Raw genomic sequence first — 25,178 nt, 5'->3', positions numbered from 1 at the left:
GGGGCAGATCATCCAACTTTCTAGATGGTGACTTGAATTCCAACCACTTGCAAGCCTAAGCAATGCAAACTGGACCCTCCTCCAATGCAGCTGGCTGATGGAAGCCCACGGTACCTCTCATCATGTCTCTGAGCTTCCCTGAGGAATGGGGAGGTTGTCCTAAAGGCAGCAAGCTCCACGGTGTTTGTGCTGCTCAGTGGGACTGTATGGGATCTAGTTGCTCATTAGCTGGCCTTGGGTCTAGAAGAGCTGGTGGTGAGAAGGTAGAAAGATGAACGAATGAACTTAATACGTTTCTTGGAAGACCTGAAGTAGAAAGAAGCAATTGGAATCCAAAGCTTATCATAAGTAATCCAGGACCTTTTTATGCCCTGTCTGAGATCAAACAAGTATTTCGGATGGAACATTTGGCATGTAAATCAGAGCAGCCCACAGTAGTGTGTCAGCCAAGGCAGATTCTGTTTCTGGAAATGGAAAATGCACTCTCCCTTTCCAAAGACTTTACAGCTGTCACTCGTGGCAGAGGGAAAGAGCCAAGTTGCACCAGACAGTGCACATTTTTTTCAATAGTTTTTGCATAGTCAACAGCTGGTGGTTTCTATTGACAGTCAATAGACTGCCAGACCTTGTCTGTTTTGGGTCTGTATTGGTGAGGCTGACTGATGGACTCATGGTCAGGGGGTCAGTTTTGCCCATAAGCCTTTGGATTGAGGAGAAACTTCATTCCAAACCATCCGGGAAACGAAGCAAGTAGTCTAGCTCTGGCTACTTCTGTTTGAGCATAAAACACTGACTCAGGTCATTATCTATCAGGACTTCTGCAGAAGCACACTACAGAGAGGACTTTCAGAAATGCAGCTGGATTCTGCCATTGAGCTTTCTAATCCAGTCCTGCATGACAAGGTATAGAAAAAAACATTTGATTATACTACAAAGGCAGTGAGACACTTTTATCTTTGTGATCCCTGGGGGCCAGATTTGCTGCCAGGTCCAGGGAGCGCTCTGCCAGGAGTCTTGCCAGGCACAGATGCCGCAGAAGCAAACAGGCACTGCCCCAGATCCCTGTCTACCATGGAGGAACGTTTGAGAGGCTGGAATTGGGATTGCCATATTTTAGTAGCTGAAGTTGCCCAACAAGTGATCCCAACTGCAGACTTCTGTTGGAAGGAGGTGTAGGAAACTGCTGACTTTTCTCCATCTGACCTAGTCAGGCTCTAGTACTAGCAGTGGCAGGTTTTAAAGCCAAACAATTCTGATTAGGAACGTGGCAATATAATAAAGTGTAAAAGACCTGACAACATTGCCTGCATGTTTCTTATAAACCTCAAATAAAATCACAGAAAAAATCTTGATGCATCATCTGGAAAACCTGCTAAAGTCCTTCAAAACAGCATCTCCGAGTGCTTATGGCTGTGGGTCTTCCTGCAGGAGCTTCCCTCCCAGCAGCATCCCGCCACTGGGCAGGAGGGAGAGCAGCACTGTTTGCCACGTCCTCCGAGCAAGGCAGCGGTGAGGACAAGCAGCCAGCCACCTTCTCATCTGTTGCTAAGGGAACATGGGGAGATGAGCTATAATTATACCAATGAAGTGTGAGAGACGGTCAGAGAGAGAGATGTGGAACGGGCATTCGTGACAGCTCCTTCCTGATTTTTATTTCATTTATTGCTTTGTAAATCTCTGACAGAAGGCACGCAAGACGTTTCACATGTTGGTGGATGACTGAAATGAAAGCAGAGGCTTTGGTGCAGAACCGTCAGCACCTTCCTAAACACAATGGGATGAGAAAAATTTATCCCAGTCACCAGCTGAATCCCCAGCTGAAATGCACAGAAGCAGAGCATTTAAGAAAAAGAGGACAAAGAGAGGGAAAATTCATGGAATATGACATCATTTAGGGGTAGGTTGTACTCTGAGGAAGGGGAGTCCCCTATTCTGAACAGTGGCTTGTACAGCTTTGCAGAGGGAATCGCACTGTTTGAGCCAGGGCTTTCCTAGACATCAAATCTCTCAGGATGGTAAAACAGCCTGGAAATGGTATCACACTTCCCACCCCACTGTGAGAGCCTATTGTTGGATTCAGGCAACCTGTCCTGCCCTGGTTATGGGAACCTGGAACAGTGTCACACAGTGGCCCCGATTGGCACTTGGGCTCTAGGAGAAGCAGAGCAAACAGATCACACCATGGCACCTCAACCTGTTGCCATCTTGCCAGGGAATCCAGCACAGCTTTCTGCTTCATTGGATAAATGATTAATTTCCCAATGGTTTTAATCACTTTTCAACAGTCTTTAGAACAATGTGCTTATCCTTTGACCTAAACCACACCCTTTGTGGAAGAATACAGTCACTTACTGTAAGCTTTACCCTTCCAAACGACTTAATGCAAGTTACAGGGAAACACTCAATCCGGGAAAAACCTGAGTCACTCCCATGTGAGTAGGTGCCTGGCTTAGTAGGACAGTAGAAAAAATGTGCTAAAAGGGAAAAAAGAGGGAGAGAGCATTCAGAAGGTAATTACAGATATTTAGCAATTAGCGGGTTCAGTAGGAGCTGCTGACTCAGAAGGCATTGCACCTCACCAAATTGGTGGTGCGATCTCCACATCACTAGGGACAAAGAAGCACTTCTAGTGTTTGAAAGACAAGCATGATCTCCTCCTGTACTTGCAATTGCAAGGGAACAAACCAACACAGTGACTATTCCCTGTGCCCAGAAGTGGGGTAAAAGCCGAGTAATGCCATTCACATGGCCTGAGCTCTGCTCCAACCCTCACTGTGTTCAGGGTCAGCCTTGAACAGCTGTTCTTGGCACAGCAAAGGGCAATGCCCACAGGGTCCACCAAACTGAAAGGCTGGCAAACACATTTTTTTTTCATAAATTCTTTGTTTCCTCTACATTGGTAAAATAAATATATTTATCAGTACCACCCTGATACTGTCAGGGAAGGGACAACATCAGGATAATCTGGAAAAATAACAAATAAATGCACTCCCCAAAATACAATAATATGCAATGTCTATTGGGTATTTGGCCAGATCACACCTTGGATGAACAGACAGAGCCCTGATGATTTCACATATATTGTAGATGGCCCTCCACTGCCGCAGTGTGGCTACGTTCTCAGTATAAATATATATGTCTGCCATCACTACAGGAAAAAAAAAAAGGGCAAATTCTACCCTAACTCTGCCAAATCAGGCAGGACTGCAGCAAGGAATTTGGCCCTACAAGGCTACATTCCATGAGGAGCCAGGGTTCTTGCTACCATACGTTTCTTTTAGTGTCAAAAACATGTATTTGTGCGCACATATTACTTACTGACCTTAATGAAACATGTCAGTACAATGCAGTTCTCTAAAATTACTTTGAACTTATCCGTGATGAATGCTTGGGGTGAAGCTATTCTAAACAGTTCACATAATTTCATATGTGCCATTCCCAAGAAACAGTATGCATTTTGAACAACATGAACTGTGCCAAAGAACTAATGAAGTTAAACAAGATTGGCAAATGATGGTGAATTGGACATGTTATAGCAAATATGTCCTGAAAGGACAATACTTATGAGAACAGAAATCTAGATGTGTGCACTGAGGAGAGCCTTTCTGTGAACAGATGACAGCAGTTCCCAGGATTTCAGCTATCAGTCATGCCTCTTGAAAAAAAGACCTTTCCCCTGAACAATCCCCTTACACTTTCTACTCTTTATTTTCCGTTCTCAACACACAGGGAATTAAAGACTCACAGTGAAAACTACTATGACCTCCATAAGAAACAACAAATTTCTTTAGCCTCATTCATCATCTCTGAGACTGAACAGCTCACATTTATTCAAATACACATGAATTCACCTCTTTTCTCTAGCAAACTCTGTTTCCCTCACCCTTGTCACCAACCTCCATATTTTTTACAGATTGCTTGATTCTCAAAGCCCTTAGTTCTGGTAGGAAGCCCAGATCCCACCTGAGTACTGACTAGTTTGACTTTTCCACACTGATTTGAATTTTCCACATGGGGCTGCTCAGAGAAAGACAAGAAGCCTGTGGCTGAAGCACATGAAATTTCAGCCTGGAGCCAGATCTGGTCCGGAGTGAGGTCGTTTTTGCTAGCAGTAGGAGAAAACCTTTACCCTGGTGGTTTTGTGAGCACGTGCCATAGGCACATGCCACTCAGCATACCTGGCATTCAGCAAGGTAGGGATCATTGGTCTTTATCCCTTGTCTCAAGGAAAGTCCACAGGTTGCTGCTAAGGAGATTATTTCACTTGACAGAAGACAAACACAGAAGAGCTGTTGAACATTTATCAACCTTTTATATGCAAGACTTGTGAACAGGCTCAGTTTAAATGCAGAAAGGGAAACAACTGAGGCTCAGGCTGCCTGATGAGAGGGCTGTGGATTTCAGGCTTCAGAAGTGCCCCAACTTCCCTAGAGCAGCTGGAAGACGGCTGTGACCTAAGAAGTCTCTGTCCAGGCATCAAGGCATAGGCCAATGCCCAGAGTGGTGTCTGCGAAGTGTAGTGGTGATCTAGACATGGAGAAAGCTGATGTAGAAGGAGGCTACAATGAGATATCCCTCCCAGCCACTCCAGAGAAGAGTTATCGTTCAGGAACACACAGATGTTTTTAGTGTTTTCTTCACTAGGTCTTCACTCTTTACACTCTTTGGGATTGATTGTCTGAAGCATCATTCATCCCTGAAATAAGCGATGATAAACCTAGATTGCCTTCTGAGCTGGTGATGGGAGGTGTGCTTAAGGGGGTTATTGTAATTTCCTTCTTAGATCAGTTCTGCATATAAGGGCAAAAAACACATTTTCCAGTGTGATGCTTGCAGCTGTATCTGATGGCCACTGGAAATAATTAAAGTCTTTGCCTTGATCTCATAGATTTTCTAAAATAAAAGGCCAACAACCAACAACTATGTCTCAAAGGCTCACATTTTCTCAGCAAGTGTTTCTATTTGCTACCTTCTCACTTAAAAATACAATTCCGTGTCCTAAAGGGAGACTAGTTTTAGATGTCTTGAGCCATTTCAAGCAGAGGAAGGCTAGCGTTGATTGAGAAAAGTCACAGAGGAGCACAGATCAGTGATGTACTATTCATTCAGACCTAAGAAGCATCCCTGCCTGAGCTTGAAACCAATGTTGTCCAGGATGACCTTTTCCAGCAGTTGTTCTGGTTGCAGTTACAAACAAAGGGACAAATCTGAGATTTTATTTCCTTGAGAGAGAAATGGAAGTTGCAACTGCATTTGTTCGTTTATCTGCATGGATAACGGCAGTGTAAGTGATACAGGAGCCTAGTCAGACACAGTCAGAGATCAAACAGAGGAGCAACCTGATACCCAACATAAGTAAATATTTCTGAACAGGGCAATTTCTGGTCTTTTTAGTCAATATTCTGAGAAAAAGGATAGCTGAATAGTGACAAAGTAAGGAAACATTTCTAACCTCTTGAAAACATCCCTCCCTAAACTTTCCTTCATATCCCACCGATCAAAGCTTTTGAACTTATAAATAACCACATGCCAAATCATGGGGTTTCCCGCTTAGGAAATGTTTACGCCTCTGATCAGCCTAGTTTCTGTTGAAAGTCAGCTAAACATGATGGCTAGTGGTCATTATCCAACCGATTTGTGTTTCCAGGTACAGGCAGTCAACAGATGTAGGACACCACTTGGCTATGAACTAAACAAAGAGGCCATGTCAGAGGAAAACAGAAATGCTTATTATTAGGGATCCCTTACACAAGGTGATTTGCTCCTTGCTTATAAGTAATTTTAAGCATTTGTTCTTCTATAGCATAACTGCTGCATTGAGACATGGTTTTCAAAATTCTCTGCAGTACAGAAGAGGTGAAGAGAAGGGGCTGCACCTGTAAATCAGCACTTCGCTGCTCTGAAAGAATATAGATGCACTAATCCTCTGTCTGGCACTCTGTCCTGGCAGGAGGGTCTTACTCAGGATCCATCCAGCTCTCCAGATCTAGTGACATTAAAGGGTGAGCCCCCACTGGGGTGAGTTGGCTTTTGAGCAGTGATGACCCTGTCACAGTCTGCAAGTGCATCTCTGTGATACACATCCATAGGCATGAGCTACTAATTATTTTGAGCCCTCAAAGACCCAGCCTGTAAGCTTCTGGCATGACTAGCCACCCTCTTCCACCCACTTCCTACCCCTCCAGCACATTCATTCTAGAAGCCTGGCTGTTAACAACTGTGTTTGATACTTGTTAATTTACTGTAAGCCAAAGCTTAAAAACGTACTAATCCATTGTGATGTGTATGTTGGAGACGTACAGATGGAGAAGGCAGTATTTACTGCGTGCTTGAGTGCATCACAGCTTCCATTTTGAGGCAAGGCAGTCCTGCTCCCGCAGCTTTCCCATGTTGGACAACACTATCCTTATTCCAGACAGAAGCACACTCAATTGGCAGTGGCAAGAAAAAATTCAGGTCAAACTCTAGGTACGTATATTGCATCTTTACAGACTGTACTGATGATTATTCTTCTACACTCACAATATCCACCCCATTGTTCACAGATCACTTTGTCTGTCCAGCAAAAAAAAAAACCCAAAAAAACAAACCAAATAATTTTCTGAATAAAAAATGATTTTCTTTGGTTTTTTTTCCTCAGTGGCAGATCAAACAAGAAGTAATTGGATGACTGTTCTTGTAAGGAAAATGAAAGAACCCTTCCTACAACCTTCTTTCTAAACCTGCTTAGAGACTGACTTAAACAAAGTCAAAAGCTGGCACCTGAGATCACTGTTTTTGAAGCCATGGTGTCTCCTCACTGTTTTGCTGTATTTACCTCCAGATTTTCAGAAAAAAATCCATGTTGATATGAAATGCCAGGTAAAGAGTGGAGGAAGTCAGAGAAAGGAATTTACACTAGAAAACCAGCTTTCCTTCATAATGCTGGAGCACGTGTCATAACTAGAGAGAGTCCAATGAGAAAAAAAAAAAAAGCAGGAAATTCTTCTATGAACTTCTAGGGCAGTTCTGGACCTAGGAGCTAATTATTGCACTGCCAAGTGTGAATAGGAATTACCATCATTTCCAGTCATTTCCAAATGACTGTAACTGTGTATGCCTCAGGAGGAGGCAGGTTTTTGTGTATTATGCAGCCTGGGCTTTATGTTTCTGTCCACAGTAGGCTGAGCTGGTGTGCTTCTTGCCATCCCAGGCTTGGGTCACAATGTTATCACAGAAATACTGCTCAGACAATATTGTTATCAAGTGATTCCCTTATCGAGAGGTTTTTTTTTTTGAAGAATGAACAGAACACAAAAAGAGGGAAATCTCACCAAAGGGCACTAGTGGCTCTAAAGCAAGTACATATACGGTTGTGTGTGTATACCTTCAAGACATACATACATATATGTGTAACTATGTGTGCCCTAAGTGTATCTTGTATAGCGATAGGAGTTAGATAGGTGGATCCACTAAACAAAGGTGGATAGTCTTTTCTGGAGAAAAAGCGTCCTGTCACATTCACACGTAGAGAGAACCAGAAGAACAACAAGGAATAATATTTGCCTTGAGCTGCATCAGATTTTCCAGCCTCTGCCATGCCTGTTGCCTATAGGGCTGAAGAGTGAAGCTATGGCAGAACGTGTGTAACACTGCAGTGCTGCTGAGAGGCAGGGCAACGGGTTCAGGCATGCAAGACCACAAGACTCTCTAGACTCTCTTTTTTTATCTAGTTCAGCAGAAAAAAAAACCAAAAACATGAACCCCTCCAAGGATCATTAGTCCTGAACTTTTGCGTCTCCCTGGATGTATTGAGGAAATTTATTTCCATGAGAGGATTTCACCTGAATTTCCCCCCTCAGTCTTCCTCATGGTGATTCAAACCCACATGCTTTTCCTAGAAATTATATAGTCAAGTGGCTCACAAATGAGTGGGAACTAGGGGAATCCTAGTTCCATATTTAGCTCTCGATTCAGTACCAGAGCTTGGAGGAGTCACTTGACCTTCACAGAGAGCATTCGGTCTGGATGAAAATGGGGAGAGAAAAACCATAGAACACTGCCCTTGCTGAAAACCAGAAAAACTACTTTTCTGGATGGAGAACAGCTGCATATTTCCGTTAAAACAAAGTGTGGTTCATCATATTTGTCAGACTGTTACCACACTAAATCCTTTATTAATTTAGTCGTTTAGAAGACTAAAGTTTATGGTCACTAGGTGCAAGAGGGCTTGTTTTCTTATAGAGAGAAACACAAGTGTGCTAACTGCAAATGAAAGTCCTCCTGCTCCTAACAGTACTTTCTCATGTTCCTATTTAGGCATCTAAAACACAAGGTATCTCTTTCTCTCATCATCAAGTAACACTCAGTGAGAATAAGAAAAAAAGAGAATAATACCCACTACGAAGTTATTTATATTATAATGGCTGCCATGATTGCATTAAAATTCAATACACTTCTGCTGATTAGTTTGCATGTGATCAAAACAAGGGGGTAAACAAACACTTAACGAGGGCTTTATTTTGCCATGCAGTAATTGCTGTTGATCAGAACTATTGTGGTGGAGGCATAGGTCAGCTGGATTGCTTTTCTTTTTATTGAAAGATTAGGGAAATGTAATTTATTTCTGTACATGACCCTCTAAAGATAGCGTAATCTGAGAGTTTCCATCAAGAGTCAAGTAGATTCAAACACATTTCAGCATTCCAGCAGCCCCCTCCCACATTTAAGCTGCTATTCCAATGTGCTTGTTACTAAATATGGCAGCAGTTCTTCAGATTGACAGGAGAGCTCCTGCTCCTGGCTCCTGGGCTTTGCTCCATACGCTCCTAATATGGTAGAGCACAGCAGCCAAGGGAGCGCTCAGGGAGGACTGGAGAGAGTGAACTGGCTTTGCAGGATTGTCCGTCCCCACGCCATAGGAAACCGAGCAGCAGCAGCCACAGAGAAACTGTGCCTTAACCTTTTGGAGTCTTGGCTCCAGATCAGCTGTCAGACAAGCTGACTGGCTTCTCACGAAAGCACACGGCTGTGCAGTACCGAATGACGCCAACCATCAGTTGACACCCGCACTGAGTATTCCCACTTGTACCCCTATCTCACAGCAGCAAACCAGCACACAGAAACATCTGGCTAGGGCAAGAAGGGACAAGATGCTGACAGTGTTTGTCGTGAATAAGTTTTAGGCTCATAAATGGGCATGCAAAGCAACATGGGGGTCATTTTAGTCACCCTCCCAACTCTAGTTTTATGAGAAAGACAAAGCTTGTGTGCAGTTCTGGCTTGCACATCTCTGCAGGGCATTGAGCTGTGGAGGCCATGAAGATAAAGCCTGAGAGATTATTTCAGACAGCAATAGTTGATTTCATCTACAACTATTTGCCAATGTTTTTATTACTAATTTTAAAATCTTTCCTGCATGACTGTATGAGTTTAGCAGGAGTTGCCAAAGCCACAGATCCTGGCACTCAATCAACAGAGCTACAAGGAGCTAAGCCTCTTTGCAGAGGGTCAGCAGGTTTGCTTGGGAAAAAAAAGCTAGGATAGTAGGATAGAGCTTTTACTGCCCTTCATCCTCACAATGAGTATATTTGCTCCAAAACCTTATTCTCCAAAGTGCCAAGCATCTCTATCTTATGAAACATCTCTGCTCCCTTTGCCATCAATCTGCAGACACCAGGGAGCTCTGAGAAAACACCATTGGGGACTTACAGCCTCAGGTGGTGGTTTCCAAAACCACAAAAGCACCCCCTGAGCATGCAACAGAAGCACCCATTTATAGTCTCAGCTCTTTGAAGGTTTGTAGGGAAATACACTTTCTGAGACTGTACTCTACAAAGGCCAGCTGAAACAATTGAGGATGGAAAAGGCAAGGAGAAGGAAACTTTAAAGCAGCAGCAAAGTATAATTACCAGTACAAAAATGGGGAGGAGAATAAAGAACTTCTTTGGCACAACATTTGCTTAGAAATGTTTACTTTAGAAAAGTTTACTTTATAGCACATTGCTTCTGTTCTTAAATGGTCATGGATACCACTCATTCCTTTTTATTCACAGGGAGGAGAGAGGAAACAATGCACAGAAAACAGAAACAATGGATTCACATTGCAAGGTAGAACCATCCCAAATCAACCATCCCAAATTCTACAATATTTGGATAAAGGACCTCTCTAGCAGGGTCTAATGCTCAGGGAAACATTTGCATCTTAAACATGTTTCTATCTTTGTTGCTGCTGTGGGTGGATAAGCTCCTGTAACTCTGGTAGGTAAAGACAGATAGGAAATCCCCACAAGAACATCCTGCGGGATGTTAAGGCTCCACTGAGGCTTATAACAGTTTTCTTTTTATTTTTTTTTTTCCTGAATTTCATTTCCACTATCAGTGATGCATGAAGAAAGCTAAAACTGCAGAAAAATAGAGGTTCCTGTTGCTCACATTCCCTCAGTACTGAAAGTGACAAGTACACATTATTTCTGGTCAAAATAAACCAGTAAGTACAGTGTGTTTCTTCCACTATAAATCAAACAAATAGATTGCTCTACACCACCTTGTAAAGCCCCACTGGAGCAAAGTCCTCTTTATACATCGATCCAACCTACCTGCCAGTGCATCAACAATAAATCAGAAGTGTTATCTAAAAGACCCATCTTCAGAAGGTAAAGTGAAGTGGGCCACCAGGATAAAGGTACAGACTGGAAGTAATGCTCTGAAATGAGATGTTCTACCAATGAGTCTAGGAAATGCTCACTGAACAAAGACAATCACCTCACCTGGTAGTTCTCAGTTCCATTTAGGCAATTCAGAGCATCTAAGCAAGGCAGTATGAACATCCTTTCACATGGAAGATTTCTGTTGACCATCATCTCAGCAGACTTTGTTCATTGTGTTGTCCATAATTCATCTCCTTTTCATTCAAATGCTTGTCTACTCAAGATTACTTGCAGATCAGAAGAGTCTAATTTTATATATCTATATAAACTGCACATATAGATATAACATTTCATATTAAAGGTAACATTTTGTTGGGTTTTGAATGTTTACCTTCTTTAGATAAGATCTCCACAAATATGAAAGTCAGTTCAATCTACTTTCAGAATGTTTAAGCAGAAATTCTGAGTTCCCAAGCATTTATTTTCATTCTTGCTTCCCTAAAAGAAGTTAGGCAAGTTGAAAAAATAAGGGGAGGGGGCAAAAATAGCCAAACCCAAACAAAAAATGATGAAACAAGGCAGTGTTGCCAAATTAAGGCTTTCTACGAAAAAAGGTCTGATTTAAATATCAGCCCGCTGTATTTGTCACTTAGGTTGGTGAGTGCTTCAAATTGTTACTTGGAACTGCCCAAATCCCATAATGGAGCGGATCATGTTGCTTAAGTAGAACAAATCCCAGAAGCAGATAGAAATGAGATGCTACTCACGCCTTCTGCATAGCCAGGCAGCCCCCAGATTCTCTCCTAGAGGAAGCCTCACCAGTCTTGCCACAGGCAGCTGCTAACACGTTGCAATACTGTAACCTGAAGGTAAGACCAGGAAAAATCAGGGTCCATCCTGTTGTGTGAGACGTTTTGTTGGAAAACACTGTCTGGAAAGTTCACTAGGTAGGAAACTGAAAGCCAGCAGGTTCTGGAAATACTAAAAAATGGCTATGCTCCTTTCCAAAGGTAGGCACAATCGGATTATAACAGAACAGTCATAACTTGCAACTGCATCTTGGGTCACTCCTCTTGCCCATCTCCTCCCACCTTGCACCTCACATGCCCTCTTGCCACGTTGTCTGCCAGCTGATTATCATTCATCTCTAAGTATTGGCCAGGTTCAGGGGGAAAAGGGAAATTACACCATCTGGATCTGATGAAAAAAAAGTCACAGAGCAGAATGTCACCAGTATACTGATGGCACAGCAGCCAAACCACAGCTGCCAAGTGAAAGCTCAGCAGGAGCTGTGACAGAGTGGATCTGGTGGGACGTACCTCTGAGTTCATTGACAAGGGAAAAACTGATCTAATGATCAAACCTTGCCAGATCCTGTCAGTAGAGGCACTGCGAATCTCTGACCAGCTTCATTCAAAGCTGTTGGCACAGGAAACAAAGTTAGCAATGCCATTTTGACTTAATCCATCATTTGCAGCAAGAAATCCTGCTCAGAGAGCCATAACACCTCTAAGTCCTAAATGTGATTGTGGGAGGCGAGAAGCAGCAGCTGAGCTCTGAGCAGTGCTGGTGTGGCTTCACAGTCTCTCTCGATCAGGGAGCACTAAAGCAGTAATTAGAGGCTGATCAAGACATGTTAAGCACAAGACAAATACCTGATGCTTTACCCACCTTCCCAAGCACTTGAGCCTGCTAGATGAAGGCTGATTTGGGCAGCTTTCCATGGTGCCATTGCAAGAAAGATGGGCATAAGGCTGTTGTTCATGAAACTGCTAAATATTCTGACCTTTTAATTCCATTTCATCCTTATAGTAGAGCTACAAAAGGCACCCTGTGCAGAGCAGTCCCTGGTGGGATGAAGTCTTGAGTGCAAACTCCTACAGTGGTTCATTTGGATGTACAGGCTAGGTTTTTCCATGACAGAAACAGCTGTCCTTGAAAACTAAGGTGATTCATCTCAATTCAATCTATAGTAAGACATTTTAAAACCACTCATTTACCCTGCATCATAGGGACACTTAACACAGGCACATTATTATTCTTTGTAATATACTGTACCTCTTGGTTCTTACTGGCCTTCTGGCTTAATTCCTAGAAGCTTTATGCTCTCTAATATTAGATGAATAATGTATTTGGTCAATTCTTCTTTTAAATCCTGAAACTTCAATTACAGCAATGTAATCTAAATCAAGAAAGGGGTTTCTATGGAGACTCTTAGACCAGCATCGAAAGCACTCCTTGACCAGTCCTGGATATAAGAAATGTTTCTGTCAGACAGATGTGGAGCCTGGTAGGTAACTTTTTTGCATTAGGGACTTCCAGGGGGTGTTAGGGCAAATGAGTCACATTAGGTATGATGACATCTATCTTGTTCCAGACAGGAAGGATTTAATCGTTATCAATATGTATTATCTCACAGGGATATGTGTTTAGGATGTCTTCGTCCCTCGTTATTCTGAGTCTGGAAGATTTCCAACTGTCAAATGCTCTTTCTACTCTTTCATATGACCTGAAACTTCTCACAACCATAGAAAAGCATAGGAACACTGTGATAAAAATCCTCATCCCATCTATAAGGCTAGATATTGTGACCCTCATCAGCTCAAGTCTATCCCATGGAGCATGAGGAAGACCATGGAATTTGCCCAGAGTGGTGGCCAAACTCTTTCTCTGGCTGCCCTTGCAGGACGCTCCCTCTCAGGGCATAAGGCACATCTGGCCTGGCATGACAGGACCCCACAACACTGCTGCCCATGCCATGAAGAAGGATGGGCGCATGGGAGATAGGGATATCCAGTAAGAGCCAGGCTTTACTGCTTCCACAAGGAAAACATCATTTTGATTCAGCCGAGACAATGTCACGTTCTCTCTAGAGGTGCATCCCAAGATTTGCCTTCCTGAAATACAGAAGTTGGGCAATTACAGTGACTACAGAAAACGCAGATGCTGCAGCCAGCTCAAACGTTTTGGTAACAAAGTGTGAAGCTTCATAATGCATTATTTATAACCTGCAGACTGTAATAAAAGGCTTCTCAGTCTGGGGAGATGAAGACGTGGAGAAATCCAGTCAGAGACCTGGGCAGATAAGTTCAGGTGAAGATTCATGAGACAGCAAGGGAGGGGAAAGGAGGAGGAACAGTGGTGAAGGAAGTTTAAGGCTGCAGGTTTGTTTATTTGTTTGATGTCTGAGAGAGGAAAGGAAGTACTTTAGCAAGTTCTCATCACAATCCCAACAGAGGCTTTATTGCCTTGCCCCAAACGATTTGGATCAGAATCAATTTTCTTTTAGCTACAGCATCCCCTGCTCCTTCCACTCTCATATCCCTGACATTTTTTGATAGCAACTACTTCTACTTTTACACCTCTGTTTCTGAGCAATGTCTACCCTTGAATGTGTGTGCTCTAGTGACTTTAGCAGCTCCACCATGCCTCTGCCCTCCCTGTAGTAGCTGGTTTCACATCCTGCACAAGCAGGTCAGGTTCCTCTATTTTGTTGCCTAGGTGCCTGGTGTTTATGTGTGCAAATATTTCCATTGTTTCTTTGTGATCACAGCTGAGCTTGGGCAACAAAAACTCAGTTGACATGGAAAACTGTTAATTTAGTTCACAAGTATGAGATGCAACTGATGAGGGTAGATGATACTGCTAAGAAAAAAAGGTGCCAATTTGCCTTGTTACCATCTTAGGGATAAGTAGTTTCCTACAGCCAGCAGCCAGCAGTCTCTCTTCTGGAATTCACAAATCTAGAGAAGTCCAATGCATTTACTGACAAGGCTCAGCTGTGGGAGGTCGGGCTGGCAGGCGTATAACCTTATATCTGATTATCCCAATTTTAGGCTCCGGGGCCATGAACAGAGTAACTTGGGGAGTACACAGTATAGGGAACTGATCTGTGAGCACATCTGTGTGTGTTCAGTGCTACATCACCACTCTGTTAAAACCACTTAAAAATCTTTCAGAGATTGAAGTCTGCCAATTTACAGTTAGCTCAAAAGAAATGGCAGCCTAAGCAGGTCCATCCTAGTCTGATGAAGCGGTTCCCTCTTTTATATCCTATCAGTAGTAAAAAAGTACAATCATCAGGCTATTTTTAATGTTTGTGCTCATTTTACAGCTGCATGATGTTGTGGGAGAAGTCTTGGGGACACCTTAGGGACATTTACACCACGATACAGGGTAAGGAATACATGGCACCAGGTAGTGCACATTTTTTCTTCCTATGCTTGCCAACAGACTTCATTTTCATCATGGAAAAAACAGCCATAGAGACCAGGAAGAAACAGTCTGACTTACTTGGACTTTCACCCTCTGAGCTCCAGCCTATCCTGTAAAATACAGCTGTGGTGTGTCTCCTTCCCACACACCCACGATACCATCAGTTCAAAACCTGCTTGTAAATGAAGCTCATGACAGATACCAGCTGCAAGAGGTAGCTTCCCCACTGGAGTGACTCTGTAATGCTATTTTGGGGCAAAAAGCAGTAGATCGGGTTTGTCTCTCTCGTGAACTTTGAAGCAGAGTGTCTACAAATTGACCCTGCTTTTTATTAAAAGGAGTGCACACCTGTATGCTTTTTGCTATGAGAACTCATTTTATGTTCTTGTGTTCGCAATGAACTCAAATAGCAGTTGTATGCGTGGTTGATACAGTGCACTGTTATTTGTATAAGCAACCGGAGCTCAGGGAATTGTACTTACAGTTTGTTTGTAGATGGGAAAGATTATTTAAAATTGTTCCCTTATTTTAATCAGGCCAAGCCTCTTTGACAAAAAATTACAACAGAGGCTTGCTGCAAAGGCGTGGATTTGCATATATACATGACTTAAATCTAATTCCAGCAAAAATCCATCATTTTGCTGCCTTACACATGAACTTAAAGCCTTAACAAGCTTCCCTCAGCCCCATAAGCAAACAACGCCTCCTCTCAGCAAGCTTAATATGCTTTTTATAACCAAGATATCAAAGGGCAGTCCTCCAGCAGAGCTCAAGGCTGTCTGGTGAGCCTACACGGGACAGCCTTGGCATGAGAGTAGGGAAGCTTTTCCTGACTGAGACACTGGGCAGTGGGGCAGAGGCTGAGGCTTTGGCAGCCCAGCACTGGGAGCTCTGCAAATGGCTCTCCAGTTTCATCTGAAAAATTAAGTGCTGTTCCTCAAAGCCAATATCAAACGCGTGCAAAGCCTTATGTAAACAGCACTCAAAGGGAGTTACGTACATAACTAAGCGTTCTGAGAGAGTGTGAGAACAGGCTTGCCTGGTCTCAGCAGCCACCTGAGGCTGTAAACCAGGGTGTTTCCACCCCCTCTTTGGCACCAACGAACACCCTGGGAAGCTGGCACGTTGCTCCCGCTGTGGCTGTTGGAAAAGCAAGGAAACCACTGTCCTTGGGTAAACCTGGAAATGTGCACCCTGTGGACTCAAACCAGACAACAACCCTGCTTTAAAAACAAACCTTCTTGTCATCTGTAGAGTATTTCTGTATTATATTGGTAATACTGCAACAGAGGAAATAGAGCTACGGCTCTCTGGAAGGATCTTTCTAACAAAAAAACAGCTCCCAAGGGCAAATGTTTGTTTCTTACTCATTGCAAACTTTTTTGCATTAAATTTAATTTTCAGATTTTTTTTTTTAAATCAATGAATTAGGTTTGCGTGGCAAGATTTGGGCAGCAGAGGAGCATCAGCAAGAAGCTGCTGGAAGTTTCCCCTGTAATAAAGAGAAAGTCAGCCAGCTCCAAGACAGACCTGCCGCTGGCCGAGGCTGAGCCCATCAGCAATGGCAGTAGTTAAGAGAGGGGAAGAAATCTGCACCATGGCAACTTCAGCCAGAGAGAGGAGTGAGAATGTGTGAGAGAAACTCTGCAGATACAAAGGTCAGTAAAGAAGGAGGGGGAGGAGGCACTCCAGGCACCAGAGCAGAGATTCCCCTGCAGCCTGTGAGAAAGATGATGATGAGGCAGCTGGTCCCTGCAGCCCGTGGAGGTTAACAGAGGAGTAGACATCCACCTGCAGCCCATGGAGCACCCCAAATTGTAGCCAGCAACCTCATTCAAAAGTAAACCATTTTATGATTGTTGATAAAAAACCCCAACACCGACCTACCTTTTGCTTATGCTCACAAACATGCATAACTTTCATGCCCATCACAACTAACTCTTGCTTCGGAAGGAGAGTAAACAAAACCACTGACACTTGTTAAGGTGATCGCTAAAGTTACTTTAATAAAAGTGACTTTCAGATAAACTTAAGGCACTGGTATTGATACCAATGATGCAACTGAATGAAAAATAAAGCAATATGAGATTTTTTTACTTTTTATTCTTCTTCCTGAAGAGAAGTGGTATGAAAACAGTTCTTTTGTATACCAGGCTACGGATATGACATTTATCAGATGTAATACTGTTTCCTCTTACCATATGCAAAATTCCGGACACAATTGAGGTTCTAAGGACCAGAATACTATCTTTAACTCGTGTTTCAGTAGATGAATCGATGTAACTGCACAGTAGCAAAGGCAAACTATTACTTTAACTACAAGTTGTACCTTTATTTGGTTCAGTCTTAAAAGTACATTTTCATGTGTTTCGTGTTGCACAAACCTATTAAAATTGTTTTCCACAGACTATGTAAGCTGTCCATTTCACACAAAAAAATGGGCAAAAGCAACTTAAATTGGCACTACATACGCTAGCTACAAGAACAAAAAAAATGAGTAATTTGTTGAAGATTGGCTCAGGAAGTGACATGCAGATTAGAAAAACTGTATTGCAAACAAAGAGGCATTTTCTAGATCACAGCAGGAAAAAAACCTCAATTAAAAAACTAAGTATAAGCTGGAGTCCAGTATTAAACAGGAGAATAAAAATGAAAGTATTTGTCTAGCAGGTTCATACTACATTTTAGTCAGGACAAGATCCTCTGAAAGTGAGAATGCAATGGCTGATTGAGGAGGTGGATAGTTGTGGATAAAGAAATCAATATAAAACTAGATATAGACAATGATTGATAACAATATTCAAATATTTAGAGACTATCACACAGCCCAGCTGCAGCCCACGTCAGTCCTTAGACCAGGACCTCTAATGGGTCCTCACCAATCGCTCAGTCACAGACCTCAGGTGTACCCAAGGCTCCTCAAGACGTGTTGTCATGGAGATCTTTGTGCTAGGAGCATACAGACTCACAAGTACAGAAGGGATTCCTCTGTGGGCAAAATCCTCCTCCAGATTTCCTAGGTGGCACTTCAGCTGTTGATAAAAGTTGCTGAGGCCCTAGAAAAGTAAGCATGTGAACATTGTGTTTTGAAATCCCTGCTTCTTTGTTTGCATTATATATGTAATTAAGTGTTGTGTTGGACCAGTCCTTAAATTCCTGAAAACTTGATATTGCTAATGAAACTTCTTTCCCTCTCCCCTTTTACAGTGTTGTTCTTTCAATGAAAATCTTTGGAGGCGCAAGATTTCAGGTAGAGCAGCATGTAGGGAAGAGACACACACACTCCCCCCCAGCTCTTTAATCACAGGCTTAGTTTCCTTATGACAGAAGGAGCCCAGAGGAAAATAAGGCTTTGTTTGGTAAGTAGCAAAAAGTAGCATAAGCATAGTAAGCTCTAGGGAAAAAAGAAACAATCACGGTCTTGAATATTCTGATAGAACAATTTGAACTCCCAGCAATTTTGATGGAGTTTTCCTTTTGTGTGAATGAACTCTTAACATGTGGAGTCTTGTGCAGAGAGTCCTTGACAATTTTTTGGCTCTCTGGATATGTTTACATTAAGGTAAAATGTAACTTTTGAGGAAAAGCTTCCGAACACCTGCAGAAAGCTTAAGAACGTACAGTTACTTGCAGACAGGTTCCTCCCACCTGGCTTCCTCCATACCCCACACACTGCCAGCAGTGCTAACCTATTTTACCTGCCCAGTTGTATACAGCGAATAAAATGAGCTCTTCTTTTGCATGAACTGGAAAACTGTTTGCTTTGCAGAGTAGTTATGCCCACACGGATGGTCTCCCAGTGCTTCCCCGCAACACTGCTGCCTCAGAAGAGTAGGCTAATTCGGTGCAAAGAGGAAGCCCCACGGAGCCAGGGGGTGAAGGGATGCACCAGGGCACAGTGATACCACGGTGAGCCTCTGGCACAGTCTGCTGTGGACAGCCTGTACCACAACTGCTGGAGCACCCACTGTGCCCTGAGCTTGGTTTCTCCACATGATTTTTTTGGTTTTTGGGTTTTTTTCTTTTTCAAATCCCAAGGGAAAACTAGTAACTCCCATCTCTTGCTAATGGATGCTGTACTGGAATACAATATCTTCCATCTTCACATTCTGCTGCCTTTCCCTGGATGGAAACAAAAGTACAGAAGCGGTCCTTTTTACCACAAACAAAGTAGCTTTTAAAACAATTTTAAGAGATCATAATTAAAAAACAATTGAGAAAGAATTCACCTGTTCTTTAAAGTCTGGGCTAATATCATTGAAAGAAGATCAGGACACATCTCTGAAATTTTTTTAGCAGAAATACTTCCTAAGACATTAAAAAAAGTATAGCCCAAAATGTCAAATGTTTGTTGCCATTAGTTGTTTGGGGTTTGAGGTTTTTTTTTTTATTTTTTGGTTTTGTTGGGTTTTTTTTTCCAAAGGGCTCTTCTTATGATGAAAATGCACTGAAAGAATATCTGCAATTCCTCCCCCCATCAGTTTTTCAATTCCAGTCAGCTTTGTCCCATACAACATAATTACTTCTTGTTGTTCATATCACAGTGATTTTGGCTAACAGATGTAGGCTTTAATGTGAGGCCAGCTCAGATGAAGCTACCAGCAGACAGCACAATCACATCTTCAGTTATCTCAACCCTGACACAGATTTTCAGGCATAAATCATAGAATCATAGAATAGTTTGGGTTGGAAGGGACCTTAAAGATCATCTACTTCCAATCCCCCTGCCATGGGCAGGGACACCTCCAACCAGACCAGTGTGCCCAAGGCCCCACCCAACTTGGCCTTGAACACCTCCAGGGACAGGACATCCATGACTTCCCTGGGTAACCTGTGCCAGTGCCTCACCTCCATCATCACGAAGAATTTCTTCCTAATGTCTAATCTAAATCTTACCCCCTCCAATATATAGCCATTTCCCCTTGTCCTATCATTACAAGCCTTTTTAAAAAGTCCCTCCCCAGCTTTCTTACAGCCCCTTTAGGTACTGTAAGGTCTCTATTAAGGTGTCCTCAGAACCTTTTCTTCTCCAGGCTGAACAACTCCAACTCTCTCAGCCTGTCCTCGTACAGGAGGTGCTCCAGCCCTCTGATCATCTTTGTAGCCCTCCTCTGGACCCATTCCAAGAGCTCCATATTGTTCTTATGTTGGAGATTCCAGAACTGGACACAATTCTCCAGATGGGGTCTCACAAGAGCGGAATAGAGGGGGACAATCACCTCCCTCAACCTGCAAGCCACACTTGTTTGGATGCAGCCCAGGATACGGTTGGCCTTCTGGGCAATGAGTGCACATAGCTGACTTGTCAAGCTTCTCATCAATAAGCACCTCCAAGTCCTTCTCTGCAGGGCTGCTCTCAATCACATCATCCCCATCTTGAATTGAAACCGCAGATTGTCCCAATCCAGGTGTAGGACCTTGCACTTGGCCTTGTTGAACCTCATGAGGTTTACACAGCCCCACTTCTCCAGCTTGTCCAGGCTCCCTGGATGACATCCTGTCCTTCCAGTGTGACAACTGCACCACTGAGCTTGGTGTCATTTGCAGTAGTCCCTTCAGCTCATGTGAATTTCTTGATTTATAGTGAATTCCAAGTTAAGAGCATAACCGAAGGTGAGCCACCAGTCACTCATATAATGATTGACAAATCACACACTGTTCCTTCTTTATCCCCTCACCTCTTAAACTAAGATTAGTAGTAAAATGACATTCAGAAAGTCATTTAATTGGTTGACGGACAACCACTAAATAGAAGTTTGTGTCACTGTTCAGTGATGGCTTTCAGAAAGCAGGGGAAACCCTCTTGAGGCTGACTCTTCCCCTGCAAGTTACTATTTGTAGCCAGCCTTCCAAGTGGTCTTGCAAGCCTGCTATTAAATGTTGTGAAAGACAAGCAGTGCTAAGCAACAGAGAGGACAACACACATGGAGCCAGCCCCCAGGCTGGAACAGACTTCAAACTATGAACTCAACCTTTCCAGCTTTCGAGGAGCTCTGAATTTCCTCGTACAAAGATTAGTAACCAAGCATTCTTCTTAAAAGGGCTTAAAGCTAGCAAAGCTCAGTCTCAAAGGTCTTTGATACCAAAACAGAGCTTTCCTCCCCATCCACAGCTGTGCATGCAAAAGATAATAAATTAAATTAGCTATTGTTTCTCCAACTGTTTGTTGGGACTGAGTGCATTTTTGAAAAAAAAAAATCTGGAATTTAACAATGAAGCAAAACCAGTCCCATTTTAATATTTGTATGCATAAACTGAAAGCAAGAATTCACTTCCATTTGTGCATTGTTCCCTCCCTGCTCCCATACCAATTAGTGAATATACATCAACAAGCTGAACGATCTGTTTTTCAAGGCTCTGGATTTTTGGCTTAGTGCTGATATGCTTGGCACCAATCATACTAATTTAGAAGTTATTTGGATGTTTTAGCTTACCATTATTCCATTATTTTTTTAAAGTGAAATCCCAAACAATTATTAATGCTCCAAGGAATGGCTCAATTGCTTTAAAAATCCAACCAAATAATACAAGTAACAAGTGAGGAAATGGTCTCAAGTTGCGCCAGGGGAGGTTCAGACTAGATATCAGGAAAAACTTTTTCACTGAAAGGGTTATTGGGCGCTGGAAAAGGCTGCCCAGGGTTGTGGTTGACTCGTCATCCCTGGAGGTGTTTAAATGATGGGTAGATGAGGTGCTGAGGGATATGGTTTAGTAACAGACAGGTACAATTGGACTCAGTGATCTCAAAAGTCTACGATTGCAAGAACAGTAAGACTGTTGCACTGTGAAGGGAAAAGCTCACAATGCCCTTGCCTGGGCTTGTTTTCCCACCAAGAAAGTGCAGACTGAATCTGTTGAAGTGGATGGTTCATTCCTTATCACTGGGCTCTCTGCTACTGCTGGGACAGAGGACTTGGAAAGTTCAAAGAAGGAAACATCAGCTCTGATATTTCAAGTCAAAGACCCCAGACACCCAGCAAATTACTACTACAAGTCAAAGGGCTGTCCTAGGGGACAGAAGCACAGGAAGAAAAACACTGTGAAAAGGTTCTTTAGTAAGGACAAATAGCAAGGTGGCCAAAAGCTGCAGAAAATTATGTTGGTGGGGCTAGTGTTCACTGCTCCACAGCAAAAATTCCCTGAAGAAGAAGGGCTGCAAAGAAGATGAACTCTTCTCTGAATTTGTGGGAGGATAGAGGATAGCCCCTTCCCCAGGGGGCTGGAGCCATATTTCCCCATCCCATCTCCAGGAAGATCCCACATCTCACACAAACCTTAGATATATCTCCCAGTCCACTTTTCTCTTGCTGGGATACAATCAGTTCTTTACTTATATTCTTGGCAGGAAGACTTGCTTCATAAACAAGTATTTAAAAAGAAGAAGCAGATGCTCTCCTCCTTCAGCACGTAACAACAGCAAATAGCATAATCAGGGGCTGATTATGAGACTGATTTGAGCTCTATAATTCAAGACATGAAGCAGGTAATAGCATGTACTGCACACCATGTGCCATGGCTTGCGTGCTGATCATTCCATGCCATAACCTCAGCTCCTGCAAGGCAAGGCTTTTTCAACAGCACGTTTTATTTCTGCGAAAGTTTTCTTAAGGCTGTGAGGGATGGAATAAAGTCCTTATTCTGCCTGCAACCAAATGTGTGTTCTGAACATGTAATACACAGGCTGAGATCAGAAACCCAGGAGAAGCAGGCAATTTTCAGGATTCATTGTGAAAATGTCAGCAACTGCACAGTCTGTTCCAATGGTAATAAGCTCAAATAGGGTGTTTAAACATAGCAAACATAGCTATTTAATCACCAAAATGATAACCCTCGTTATATAAACAGTAGCACGAGTTACACTATGGCAGGAGCAGAAAGGGTATCAAAAAAGGAAGATAACCAAGGTGTACTTTAAACACTGTTCTGAGCAAAGATATGCAAAAGACAAGGTGCAGTTTCAATGGGAAGTATCTGAGGTTGCTGAATAGAAATGGACAATGAAACAATAAACAATAAAAATATAACCAGAGCACAACACAGCCCTACCACTATAAATCAAGCAGGGGTAAAGAGACATAACATTTTTGAACCTTGTCAAGTCACATTTAACAGCCAGCTCATCCTTGGAGTGCCATCATCGTGCCTGCACAGCCCAGAAAGAGGGACCTGCATGAAATGCACAGAAGCTGCTGTAAGAAGCAGAAATTCATTGCTTGCAACCAAGCAGAGAGGCTGAGTGGTGGTAAACTTACTGAGCAAGTTGAGAGTTATGCAAAGATAAATAAATGATACTCAGAAAGAGAAGTCTGGGAGTTTTGTTATAGTTTTAAGGACCCATTCCACTGAGCTTTAGCTTCATTCTTAATTTTATAGTTGCAAAGGATTTTAACAAGGTCATATGTCCTTTAGCATCTCAACTTTTCTCCCATCATAGCAGGATCATCATGTAATCTATGTCTCTGACTTGTGTTCTGGTTTCATTTCTGCTTGTCTCTTCCACCAAAGCCTGATAATATTCAGGCCATCTCTTACATTTATTGCTTCTTTCTGAGCAAGTCCAAAAGCATGTCCACATCCTACCACACTTTCAGCTCTTGCATATTCTTTACTGCTACTGCCTCCTCCTCTCTGCCAACTAGAAATAATGCCATCCTTTCTTTTAACGTTATGACCAGCACAAGCATAAAAATTAATAAATGTATACTGCTAAGACTATTTTCACTATACTTCCTTTGTGACCCCTTCAACTCATCCCCCTCATTTTACCTTCTACCACATTGAACACCAGCTCTTCTGTCCTATCTCTCACAAATACCTCAGGATAAAATTCCTGTCACATCATCTCATTTAGAGAAGGTTTGTTACTGTCACTTCATCACTAGGAGCGTCCTCAGTCACCTGAAGCTCCGTTTCTCCCTCAAGCCAATGTTTACCCACTCCCACTTCTCCCCGTTTTATCAGCAAAATCCCTTTCAGCATGCACATAAGCGGTTTCACCCACCATCTCAATGCTCAAACTATCCAGAAGGGACAACCTGAGGAAGGATAATCATGCAGTGAGCTGGTGCTTCCATTCCCACAAAAGGAAAAGAGGGCTCACGCTGCCCCTCTTCCTACTTTCTTTTGCTTCACACATCATGCTTACTTGATTTTCTATGCATAATACTGCACAGTGAGACCTCTGCTATGACTGACTTCAAGCAAACACCATCAAGTGAAAAAACTATTAGTAGAACATATCTAGTAATGAGAAGTAAGAAAAGAATTTCTCTCGCCTTTTACATCATCTTGCTACCTTGATCTAATTCATATTAAGAGTTTGTATTTCTTTCACCAGTGTTTGAGAAAGACTTCAAAATTTGGAATCACATATGCTCACGTATATACACATAAAGTCCCTGAATGTTTAGTCTTTCTTAAAAAATAAGAGCATTTTTAATAAAGTTTTGTCATCAGAACTCACCAAGATCATGCATTGCTTTTAACATTTATTTAAAATAACTGTGACATTTTAGAGGCTCACTTAAGGGCTTATCACATTTTTCTATCCAAAATGAAATTGTTTTAATTTTAAGGGTTTATTGTTGTCGTAAAGATGAGGAATGGCGGGGTATAGTCAACTGTAATATGAGAGAATGCAATAAATACGGTTTAGTGCAGAGGCTGGCTGAAGTGACCCACGGATATACAGCACAGAATGAAAGCAAGCATTTTCAAACAGAAAGCTTTACAGCTTGCAGAATTCTCCCAGTGAGTGAAAGAGTCATGGAAGGTGCACTCTGTTGAACTTCCCTTTTTATCGCCCTCCAGAAACCTAATAAGGAAGAGGAAGGGCAAAAGCTTTCTTCTCAGGGTCTGCTGTGGACAGAGTGCAGCAGGAAGGGATGCACAGGACACCAGTGTGATCAAGTTTTAAGAACATCCTGGTATCAGCATGCCCCAGGTGTGTTTGTGTCAGCATTAGCTAATTAATGTATGCACTGAGATATTTAATTAGAGTTATAAAAATGGTTTGTCAGTTATTATTTTATTTTTTTTAAAATTCAATTTGATTTCCTCATTCCTGCATTTCAAAACTCAGGCTCTTAGGCAGCCTGGCAGAAAAGCAGCCAGGTTTCTGGCTATGTTTTGGCAGAGGTTTGCTAATGCATTTCTGCAAACCCTTTTGGTTTTCCTGCAACATTTCTGGGTGGCTGTAACAGACAGACAGCTTCTTGCTTTCCTCTCACTGCTGTCCATGGATGCCCAGATCCCTGTGGAAGTAGGCAGGTAACATATACTCATTTGTGAGCAGGGTTAGTGATTCTGCCTACTGGAAAGGAGACCTTTCAGGAG

General features: G+C 42.5%; 1 long non-coding RNA gene across 1 annotated transcript; it reads left to right on the top strand.

Annotated features, from left to right (window-relative positions):
- The first annotated feature begins 10,363 nt into the window (after positions 1-10,363).
- LOC128851649 (uncharacterized) lies at positions 10,364-24,262 on the top strand. The gene is made up of 4 exons (XR_008449032.1): positions 10,364-10,468; positions 12,802-12,918; positions 14,743-14,804; positions 16,275-24,262. It is a non-coding gene; the product is annotated as an uncharacterized LOC128851649 (long non-coding RNA).
- The last annotated feature ends 916 nt before the right edge of the window (positions 24,263-25,178 follow it).

The sequence above is a fragment of the Cuculus canorus genome, chromosome 1, assembly GCF_017976375.1.
Source record: "Cuculus canorus isolate bCucCan1 chromosome 1, bCucCan1.pri, whole genome shotgun sequence".
NCBI classification, from domain to species: Eukaryota; Metazoa; Chordata; class Aves; order Cuculiformes; family Cuculidae; genus Cuculus; species Cuculus canorus.
Note: the sequence above shows the minus strand (reverse complement) of the source record. Positions and strands in the feature narration are given on the sequence as shown.